This window comes from Clarias gariepinus, chromosome 3, assembly GCF_024256425.1.
Source record: "Clarias gariepinus isolate MV-2021 ecotype Netherlands chromosome 3, CGAR_prim_01v2, whole genome shotgun sequence".
NCBI classification, from domain to species: domain Eukaryota; kingdom Metazoa; phylum Chordata; class Actinopteri; order Siluriformes; family Clariidae; genus Clarias; species Clarias gariepinus.
In genome coordinates this window covers 20,218,034-20,229,540 of record NC_071102.1, presented here as the reverse complement: position 1 = coordinate 20,229,540, position 11,507 = coordinate 20,218,034, and the positions used below count along the sequence as shown (strand labels likewise).

The 11,507-nt window shown below is 38.0% G+C and overlaps 1 long non-coding RNA gene across 1 annotated transcript; it reads right to left on the bottom strand.

Moving 5' to 3' along the window:
- Positions 1–7,852: 7,852 nt before the first annotated feature.
- LOC128519256 (uncharacterized) lies at positions 7,853–8,617 on the bottom strand. Its single transcript, XR_008357842.1, has 2 exons — positions 8,447–8,617; positions 7,853–8,201 (listed from the first exon to the last, which is right to left on the bottom strand). It is a non-coding gene; the product is annotated as an uncharacterized LOC128519256 (long non-coding RNA).
- Positions 8,618–11,507: the final 2,890 nt, after the last annotated feature.

Below are 11,507 nucleotides of genomic sequence, written 5' to 3'. Positions count from 1 at the left end.
TTTTAGTTCACAAACAGTCGTGTAAGCATTTCACTGAATATCATACTGTGTATGGTTCTGTATGTGATGAATAAAAAATGTAATTTTAATTAGTTTCTTGCAAGAACAGTATTGTGTCGAGTGCATTTGCAAAACCCATCAAGCCCCATGATGAAACTGGCTCTTATGAAGACCTTCCCAGAAAAGCAAGACCAAAACAGGGTTGCTGTTGTTAATCTTTCAGCTGCTCCCATCGGGGGGTCGCCACAGCAGACCATCCAATCCGCACAATAACTTGGCACAGGTTTTATGCCAGATACACTTTCCGAGCCAACCCCTGCCATTTTATACGGGCTTGGGACCGGTACTGCATCACCAGCCTCAGAAATCACCAATTAACAACCAGCATCTCAGATTAGAGCCGTTATGAAGCTTTACAGATCATAAATAGCAGATACATCTCAATATCAACTGTTTAAAGGAGATTATTATGTATTTTGGATAAACGCCTTCAGCATTGTTTTACAGTGTAAAAAGAAATAAACATCAGGAATGAGCATTGAGTTAGAAGGAGTGTACAAACTTTTGATTGGTACTGTAATACAAAAGTCACCACATGAGAATTTAGGTGACTATTGTTAAAAATTTAATTTTCATTCATAATTTAATTTAAAAAGTGAAACTCTCATGTATTCTAGATTCATATTCATTACTCTCTCTGTACTACACTTCTTGTTCAGGGTTGTGGATCCTATGTGGAGCCTATCCACAGGGACACAGAGCACGAGGCAGAGTACACATTGCAGGGCTCACAAGCACTCACACACACACACACTCGGGGCTCGCGAGCTTTTTCGGCTAAAAGATATTAACCGCTGCACGTACAAGTGTGACGGGAAGAAGTTTGTGGACACCTGGTGCCCTAATTTGAGTCTTCCTAAAAAATAAAAATAAAAAAATAATAAAAAAAACTAATAATAAATAAATAATAATAATTAAAAAATCTGTTCACTCCTATACATACATTATAAACACACATATTGTGATTGTAATGTTATGGCTAATCAATATGTGTACACACACACAGTACCAGTCAAAGGTCTAGATATTTTTCACTATTTTTCAATATAACACCTACAGCATGCTATGTTTCCTTCACTCATGTGTTGGAGCACACCAAACATCAAGCACACTAAACACTTTAACATTGGACATTTGCACATTGCACAGATCTGCAGAACATATATGCCGCACATTTCTGCTTCAGTTTCCATATAAATGAGGACTGCTATTGCACTTTAAAGATGGACAATACCACTGCTCCTCATCATTTCATTTCACACTTACTCCATAACCACCCGTAACGCTGCTGTCTGCACAAACTACACATTTCATATACACTACTTTATACACACACTCGGGGCAATTTGGAAATGCAAATAGCCTAATCTTCATGTCTTTGGATCATAAGAGGAAACCAGAGTACTCAGAGGAAACCTACTAAGCACAGGGAAAACATGCAAACTCCACGCACACAGACCTGAGACAGGAACTCTTGACCTTGGAGGTGCAAGGCCACAATGCCAAAGACTACACCACTGTACTATGTAGATTCATTACCCTCGAAGTGAAACATTTCAAGCCTTTTTTGTTTTAATTTCAATTAATTTGAATTACAGCTCATAAAAATAATAATCATAGTCAATATCTCAAAATATTAGAATTTCTCTGAGATTAATCAAAAAAGGAATTACAGCACAGAGATTCTGAAAGATGATGTTTGCTTATGCACTGCTGAGGTTTTATTAAAGACCAGGTTGCTTTGATATCAGCTTTCAGCTCGTCTATATTGTTGGGTCAGGTATTTCTCATCTTCCTCTTGACAGTACACCAGAGATTTTTTAAATGGGATTACGTCAAGCGAGTTGGCTGGTGAATCAAGCACAGTTATATAGTAGTCACCAAACCAGTAAGTGGTAGTTTTCGCACTGTGGGGAGGTGTGTCAAAGTGCTGAAAGGAATTAAGCATCTCCGTAAAGCTTTGGGTCTCCTAAAATTGGGTCTAAAATCTCCTGGTAGATGGCTGTATTGACTTTGGAGAGAACACAGTGGACCAGCACCAGCAAATGACACTACACCCCAAATCACTGTGTGAGACTGTGGAAACTTCACCGTGTACTTCAAATAAATGAACTGCCACCTGCCTAACACACAGTATGACTGCAGGTCAATACCTGTACCCCAATACGTTATCACCCAAATGAGGATGGGTTCCCTAGTTCCTCTCAAGGTTTCTTTCTTTTGCCATCTCCGGGAGTTTTTCCTTTCAGCTTACGCCATTGCCTTCAGCTTGTTTATCAGAAACAATCTAATCATTTTGATTTCTACACATTCACATTTCATACAAACTTCCATAATTTCTTTTGATTGTGTAAAGCTGCTTTGTGACAATGACAAGTGTTAAAAGCGCTATACAAATAAAATGGAATTGAATTGAAATCATTTTAATTCTGTGCCTCTCCTTCAATCTTCCTCCAGATTCTGGGAGCTTGATTTCCAAATGAAATGCAAAACTTACTTTCATCTAAAAACAGGACTTTGCACCACTGAACAGCAGTCCAGTTCTTTTTCACCATAGCCCAGATACTTCTGACGTCTCCGGCTCACGGGTGGCCTAATACTAGCAATGGAATAGTTGAAACACAAAACACACTGACTTGAGTAAAACTAAAATTTAGTAAAACTATCAATCGAGAAGATTACTTAAGTGTGAACAAGTCATTTTACAAAGTACATTTATATGTCTACATTAGTCTCAACTAAACAGAATTTCGATAAACTGAATGAGCTATGCTGAAGTGGACGCCATCACCATTATTAACAATATGTATAGAAAAGTATCCTTACTTTGCTAACTTACTCTTGTTAATTCGTACATTTCCATCTACATAGCTATCTAGCAAAGATGTCCCTCTAGTGTCAGATGTTACCATACATGGCTACCATAATTTACAGGGATCTTCATCTGTCTCCAATAAGCAACCCTTTGATAGTGTAAACTCTTCAAATGAAGCCGCTTAAAATTGGCACATAGTGCTTTGAGATTACATGAAATTAATATTAGAACAATTAGAAGAAGTCATAAATGTGTTATGAATCAGTTATAGTCAGAACAGTACTATTACAATTTAAATTGACAGCATTTGGAAGAATCATATCTAGAGCAGTTTACAGGAGTGCTTTAAAATTTGTCAATAAATACAACTGGAACTTTTGATTGTCTATAATAACAAAATACAAGTAACGTTATGAGAGTAAGAACGACTTTTATTTCTCTATAATCCCCTGCTACACTAATGCACAGAACCATGATCCAGCACCATGATCTGACTAACTGCTACATGTCTGAAATGCTGAATTAAAATTTAAATTTGAGAACGATTGCAGTGGGCTCCGGGCCACCTTGACCAGGGTCGTCACTTACGCACATACAACCTTCTTTAAAACGTTTGCACCATTCTAATGTTTTACTGCGGCTAACAGTCTCATCATTGTACAGTACTGCTGTAAATGTCAATTGGTTTTATGCCGTCATTCACAACAAATTTCATCACAAGTCCTGTTTTGACCCTAAATTTTTATTTTTTGCTTTTCCACATAGACACTAACTAGTGTTTTGCTGCAAATGTACTGTCTCCCATAAAAACAGTGAAGAATGGATGAGTGTGCCCTTGTGAGACAAGATGGTGCTAGTGGAAGAATCCAAACATGCAGAAATCAAGACATAGAATAAGGCACTCTGACAGGATTTGTCACTTCATGTCCTCATGTCAGAAATGCTCAACATTAGGAAGTTGGTAATGAAATTCTAAGATTACTTTAATATTACACAAAAACAACACGGGTAAATACAAAATGCAGTTTTTAAATCTTAATATTATTATTTAATGGAAATTAAGGCTGTCCAAATCTTCCTGGCCCCATGTGAAAAAATCATAAATGAACTGTGATTAACTACATTCTTTTGAAAGCCAATGTTAAATGTCAACTATTGAAGAAAGTAAAGCACGCTAAAAGCAACAATGTCTAAAGAAATTTAAAAACAGATGAGAAACAAAGTAATTGACAAGAAAAAGGGTTACGGAGCTCATAAAAGAACCCAGAACATCCAAAGATCTGCAGTCTTCACTTGCCTCAGTGATTCAACAATAATAAAGAGACTGGGGGCAAAAATGGCTACCATGGGAGAGTTCCAAGGTAAAAGCCATTGCTGGCCAATAAGAACACAAAGGCTCGTCTCTAATTTGTCTCATATTTGCCAAAAAAACATTTTGATCTCCAAGACTTTTGGGCAAATATTCTGGGGATTAATGAGACAAATGTTGAAAGATTTGGAAGGTGTGCATCCCATTACATCTGGCATAAAACTAACATCATTTTATAAAAAAAAGCATCATACCAACAGTCAAAATGGTGGTAGTAGTGTGATGGTCTGATTTGCAGCTTCAGAACCTGAATGACATGTCATAATCGATGGAACCATGAATTCTGATCTCTACCAGAAAATCCTGAAGGAGAATGTCCGCCCATCAGTGTCAGGCCATTATTAGGTTCAGGGGGCAACAAGCTCCACCTCCCCCTTAATAAATTTAAAAAATGCATTTTGTATGTACTCAGGTTATCTTTGTGTTAGACCTAAATCTAGATCTAAATGTTAAAATTAGTTTAATGGTCTCAATCATTTAAGTGTGACAGAAAAAGGGGGGAGGGGGCAATTGTAAGATAAAACAAGGGCGTTTTCTTACTGGGAACGATAGTTCAGTTCTGTTCCTGAGCACGATTTCTCCCCCTCCCTAATCCCCCCTTCAGGTCTGCATGCACATTGTAACATCAAAATAAATAGAAATAAATAGTGGAATGAAATGAGAGTAGGTTTGGCTGAAACATAAAATAGAACAAAATTTAATTAATCATACAAATGTAAAGAATTAATAAAGAATGAATAAGAATTAAAGAAATACAAAAAAATGCTACACATAAATATAATGCATGCTATTAAGTTAAACAAATAGCATGGATACATATAATAAATATTTAATCATGTAATTCTATTCTTCCCAGGATCATCAGGGTTCAAGAGAGGTCAGGTGTGTGATGTCAGCATGTCCTTGTGACCTGGAAAGACCAGGGGCCTGTTTCAGAAAGGAGGTTCAAACAACTCGGAGTTAAAACTTGAACTCTGAGTTAATTGACCCAGAGATTAAAAACTCAGAGTTTTCGGTTTCAGAACAGCTGATCTGAGTAAGGTCAATTAACTCAGAGTGAACTAACTCAGAGTTAAGCGTGTACACCGCGACTTTAAAAAGCCATTATCAATGGAGCGCAGATATTACGAGTCACCATGGCAACAGCAGAAAAAACTTGAACTTTATATGCTCATGCAAACTTACAGCAAATATAAGCACATATTTAAAAAAAAAAAAAAAAAAAAAAAAGTAACACCACTGCATCGGTGAAACAGAGACAGGTAGCGTGGGAAAACATAGCTGCTCAAGTTAATGCGTAAGTTTACATTTAAAGTATTTAAAGTATTTAAATATTCAGTATAATAGATAATAAGTAATGTGTGACGTTTATTGACTTTTCACTTGAAAATGTTGGGAACTGGCTATAACTGTAAAGTAATTTCAGATAAAATTGCATTAAATTACATAAAATAGGGTACTGCATAGTTTCTACAACAAATTTGAAAAAACGAATAGCATATGACTGCATATAACATATAACCTTTAGAATGTTAGCAGTACTAAAAAATAGTTTTTAGAACAAGTAATAATCCCATTACTCTAGTTACAGTACATGTTCCTGTTGAAGGTCAGTTAATTGAAGCTAATTATTTTATTTTTTTTGCAGTTATATCAAAGGTAAAACTTAAAATGTTATTGAATCTAATTGTAATTGTCATGTAGGTGCAATCCTGTAGGTATTAAAAGAACATGGCAGCAGCTGAAAATGAAATATAAAAACATAATTCAATCAGGTAAGGTGATGCATGTGATGGATGTAGTTTTTCTTTACAAATGACATTTAGTATGTACATGACAATACATGTGTAATGCTGTTTTCATACCGTGCTCTTTTTTGTTTTATTTGACGTCTCTTCAGGCAACAGAAAGAAGGCAGAGGCTCGCAAGACAGGGGAAGGCCCTGCACCACCACCACTCACAAATGCTGAGGAGATGGCCCTGAATTTGAACACTGGAAGGCCAGTGGCTGAGGGAATTCCTGCAGGGTGTTCATCAGAGCCAGTCACTCCACAGGACACAAGTGCCTGTATATATCTTTCTTATATTTCTTATATATATCTTTCATTTTTAAATTGGTGTCAGTAGATTCTGATGACAATATCTGTGTTTTGGAGCCTCCTGTCTTATCAGAACCCCCGGCAGTTGTAAGTGTCCTAATTTCTGGTGTATTGAGAAGGCTAAGTAATATTATAAAGTGTGCTCAACCAAATGCTCTTCTCAAGATGTAGGGGATGATGACACTATTTCTGCTGATACAGAGAGGTCTATAGAGATAATGTTATGTCTGTAGACATCAAACAATCCTTACATTTTTGTGTCCAGTAACCTATAGAATGTAAGTATATCCAAGTATAAACGTATTCTTGTCTTCCCCCATCACCACCCTCCAGAGTGTGGAAGAGGAGGAGGAGGAGGAGGAGGGTCCATCAACTTCTTCTGCACAGATGAACACAGTTCAGTGATGTACAGTAAATGCCAGATTTTTATTCAATGTACAACATGATGTAACCCTAAACTACTGTATTTTCAGTTACCCGTAAAGGAGTTATATAGACTGCATCTACTTAAGCAAATAAAAAAACCCAATAAAGAAATTATATACTTGGATTGACAGATCCTAAAGTCCGATATAGAGATCCTGAAACACAAGCTACAGGTAAGGTGTATTGTGATTCGTGAATTATATAAAAGTTTTTAAAGAATATAGAAATTTGCCAGTTTTTTATTTTTAGGAAATAAAGAAGACCAAATAAAGTGTTGTGACTTGTGTTTATTTCATTTATTTTATTTTATTTTTTTGTGGTGGTGGTGAAAAACGGTAACGTTCAAGCAAAAATGTACAGGAAAAAGACAAAAAATCCACTCTGGGTCTCAAAATCCTTGCCCGACGTAAATGTAATTCTCTTCGAATTAATGCAGCCTCCTCATCTATGGGATCCTCCAAAAAAGGACAAGCCATTCTCCTAACTGTCTTCTCTGTTTGTGTCCAAAATGTGGGCAATGAATGACTAAGGCTACGGCGAGAAATACCGCTGCGTCTTTAAAAAAGGGGAGGAGACCGACAGAAACTCCGAGTTCAGAGAATAAAACCTGCTCCCGACCAGGTTAGGTTCACAGAGTAAGTTACCATGGGAACTGACTCTGAGTAATAGTTACCTCTCTTTCAGAAACAGGCTTGAGTTACCCTGCTTTCTCGGGTTTGACAAACCTGCCTTTTTGAAACGGAAAACTCAGACTTTCTCTTATCTCAGGGTTACCAAACTCTGAGTTTTCACTTAACCTCCTTTCTGAAACAGGCCCCAGGAATAGCTGCCAAATTTTCCTATCAAAAAGACGACATTCCTATAAGAGAGATGCTTGTGTCCTTGTTTGCTTTACCTTGTTGAGTTTAGCTTTTAAAACTTAGCTGATGTGCTGAAACTATTGAACCTGAAACCTCACCATGCATCAATGTTTTGTGTTTAACATGTTTTGTGTGCAGTGTGTTTATACTGAATTTTTGAAAATAAATGTATACTGTAAAATCCAAGATGTGTGGGTGATTTGGAATAGAGACAAAATACTGGTTAGAGTGCAAAATGTTTTATTAAAAACTATTCAAGTAAAATATAATTCAAGCAAGTGTTGTAACAGAAAAGTAGCTGTCAAAAATAAGAAAAAAAGTAAAACATTAAAAATGTATCCTAGTTTCTATATTAATTGTACTTGCATTAGCAAGAGGGTGTGTTACTGAAAATAAATAGTTCCTTGTATCTTCCTCTGTATCTGTAGTCGGCACCCCTCCATCTAAATGTGAGATTTCATCCAGGCATTATGAGTCTTCTGCTCTTGCACGTCAGATTTTTCCTCTTTCTTCTGTTGTTAGCTGGTCTTGTGCTGTCGAAGGTCTCAGTCTGTGTTTCCTTCAGTGTCTGTCTGCAAGAAAGTATAAAAGCAAGAAGTTAGCTGAAGGTTGCAACCGGTTCGGATAATGAAGGTAGACGGTGTGGTGGGACAGAGCGGTTCCGACTCGGACATACTAGATGGTTTTTAAATTTTATTATTTATCTTTTCCTCACGTTAGTATCGCACGCGCGCTGTGTGCTGCGCGAGCCGCAGTTTGTTAAACTCTGCAAGAGCTAGCTTAGTGCTGCTACATGCGCGCGCGTCTAAATACTCACGGATACTTCCGTAAAGTTTTTATGTGTAGTGTCCGATTGTCTTTGGATTTTTTCCCGTCTGTCTACATTTCTAGCGAACACTGTACTTCAGAGATTCTTTTGCAGCCACGTTTGTTTGTTTGTGTACGGAGGCAAAAAGTAACTACGTCATTTCCTCTTTTGAGCACGAGCGCCTACTTGGGCTTGGGACGACTGCATGCTCACAGACAAAAATTCAACTGGTCCCGGATCCCAGTGAGAAAACGTCCTAAGAGTTTCTGTCTCGGATCCCGTTCCAGTCTTCGTCTTTGCTCTCATAGATATATATCTATGCTCTGCTCTGACTCGGCTCCTGTCGCTTGCCCACACACAAGATAATGCTTTAGCGCCACCCATGGCCCTGGAGGATGCGTTACAACTTCCCGCGTGTCTGATCGCTCCGAGTCTCACTCTCCCATCTGTTGTTGTTTGCACGTGCAGCACAGCCAACAGGGAGTCTGTTCCAGAACCTTCTCCCAGCTTTTCCTGGCCATGTTCCCCTTTCCCTGTGTGGATCAACGTCTCCTGCATTTTTGTGTTATGACCCTTTAGAATGTGTTATTGTTGTCCAAGATAATGCACGTCTTAAGTTAATTATACTTTGTAAATGTAAAATAAATGTTAAAAAATTGCACATTTAAGGTAAATAATGTGCTGTTACTCAGGTGATCTGGACTAAAACACACACACACACACACACACAGTGAAAACGACTCAGCAGTACCTGATGTCTGAGGTGTGAAGTCAGACGCAAACACACTCCTTCACATCTTCTCACTGCTCTAAAATTACGCAAGACGTTTTAATTTCTAGCACTGATTAGCCTACCTTGTACTGTAATGTTTATTACTGCTTAAATTTACACAATTATATTTTGTTAAAATAATTCTGACCTTAGGTTCAATTGCTGTCCCTGTGTGCATGGGGTTTGCATGTTCTCCTCGTGCTTGGTGGGTTTCCTCCGGGTACTCCGGTTTCCTCCCACATTTCAAAGACATGTAAGTAAAGTTAGTTGACGTTCCCAAATTGCCTGTAGTGTATGAATAAGTGTGTGTACTGTATGTGTGTGTGCCCTGAGATGGATTGGCACCATGTCCAGGGTATACCCTGCCTCATGTCCTAAGCCTCCTGGGATAGGGTCCAGGTCCACGCAACCCTGAATACAGGATAAAGTGGTATCGAAGATGAGTGAGTGAGTGAGTGAGAGAATTCTGACCTTTGGCAGAATTTCCAGATTTAACCACGACGGCATCCAGAGATTCTGCTTCCTGATGATTTGTGCATATCAAAGCAACAATGCCAACTCTATTCTGGACTTTAAGGATGATGGCAACCTCCTAATTAAAACACACACTAACATGCTATATATGCTGTATCTGCATCACACTGTACACTAGATGATTTTGTCAAACAACTTGGATTTGAACATCTTGTAATTTTTTTTGTTTCTTATGTTCTATAAATCTGCTTTGAGACAATGTTTATTGTTAACAGCGCTATACGAATAAAATTGAAAATGGAATATAATTCACTCCAAAGTCACCCTGCCATCAATATATTGAAGACTCTGGCTAGGCCACTCTGGACATCGATGTTCTGAAGCCACTCATGGGTACCGAGTGCAAGGGTCTGAATACTTGCATATTGCTTATAAGCCGGTTTTTGCTTTGTCATTGTGGTGCATTGTGTGTGGAAGTCCAATCATATGTGCTTGTCTCATTCCAAAGTTTGTTACTTTTTAATATTTTGGAATGTGGCTATGGGGATTTGTTTCCATTCAGCCACAAGGACATCTGTTTCAGATACTGATGTCAGGTGTAGGGGCCTGGTGTGCAATTGGTGTTCCAGTTTATTTCAAAGGTGTTTGGTGGTGCTATGGGCTGTGTCAGGGCTTGATTTGTGGCAAAGGGTGTTGTCATGCTGGACCAGGATTTGGTCCTTTTAGTTCTATGCTGGACTTCTGTGTATTTTTAGCTTTATGGCAACTATTTGGGGAAGAGCTAAATTTTGCTGTGATGATTAGGTGTCCAGAAACGTTTGGCCACATAGTGTATAATCAGTCAAGAAATTTCCCTAGTCCTCAACTACATGGATATTTTTTTAAAATGTATTACATGTCTAGCATACTTTGTGTGCTGCTTGTTTTATGTAGTGTGGTCCTGAATGTTACAGAAGTCAGATCACAGATCCTCGAGGTACTAGATTTCAGTCAGAGGTTATAGTGTAATTAATGCAATAGGGCACTGTTTCTTCTGAAATCCGCTCGTCTTTTGCAAGATGAAAATGTTGATCATGTCCAAATTCTTCATCAGTCCCACAGTATTGCTCCAGCAGGTCCATGTGCTGTTGTAAACCCTCTTCCCAAGGGATGACATCAGACTAGGGATATCCAAGAACTGCAGATTGTTCCAGTTACACCAAAATATCTACCAGCCAAGCAGCAGCTGTGACTCAGTCTAGTTTGTTGACATGATTTATTACACATTCTTTAATTAAATATATGGACTTGATGATGTCATATACTTTACCACATCCACTATATTTAAGAGTGTGACAAAAGGGTCGTGTGTGCCAAACAGAAATAAGAGCTCTTTTAACGTTAGCTAAATCACTATAATGTCTGCCCCATCCCTGTATAGACCATCCTTCATAATACGTAAAAACATTTTAGGGAATAATTAGATTTTGATACTATGCAGGCTGGTATGGCAAAATGTGAAATCGTTTAATTAATGTTGGTGGATGATTGTGTACTCAGACAGATGTGTGTCTTCCACTCGCTGAAAGTTCACGGAAATGGCTGCAGTGGGATCCGAGCCACCGTTCAAATGTTTTATTGTGGCTAAGAGTCTCATCACATTATAAAGTCTTCTGTTTTTCTCCTTCCCAAAAAAACTTTATCACAAGCTTTAAGTATCTTAATTCTAAGACTGTAATAAACCTGTTAAAGAATACGCATTTTAAAATAGTGGAGGTGTTCAGCAGTAAGAAATTTTCACATTTTAAACTGCGCACCATCAACAGCAATCAGAACAACATAATC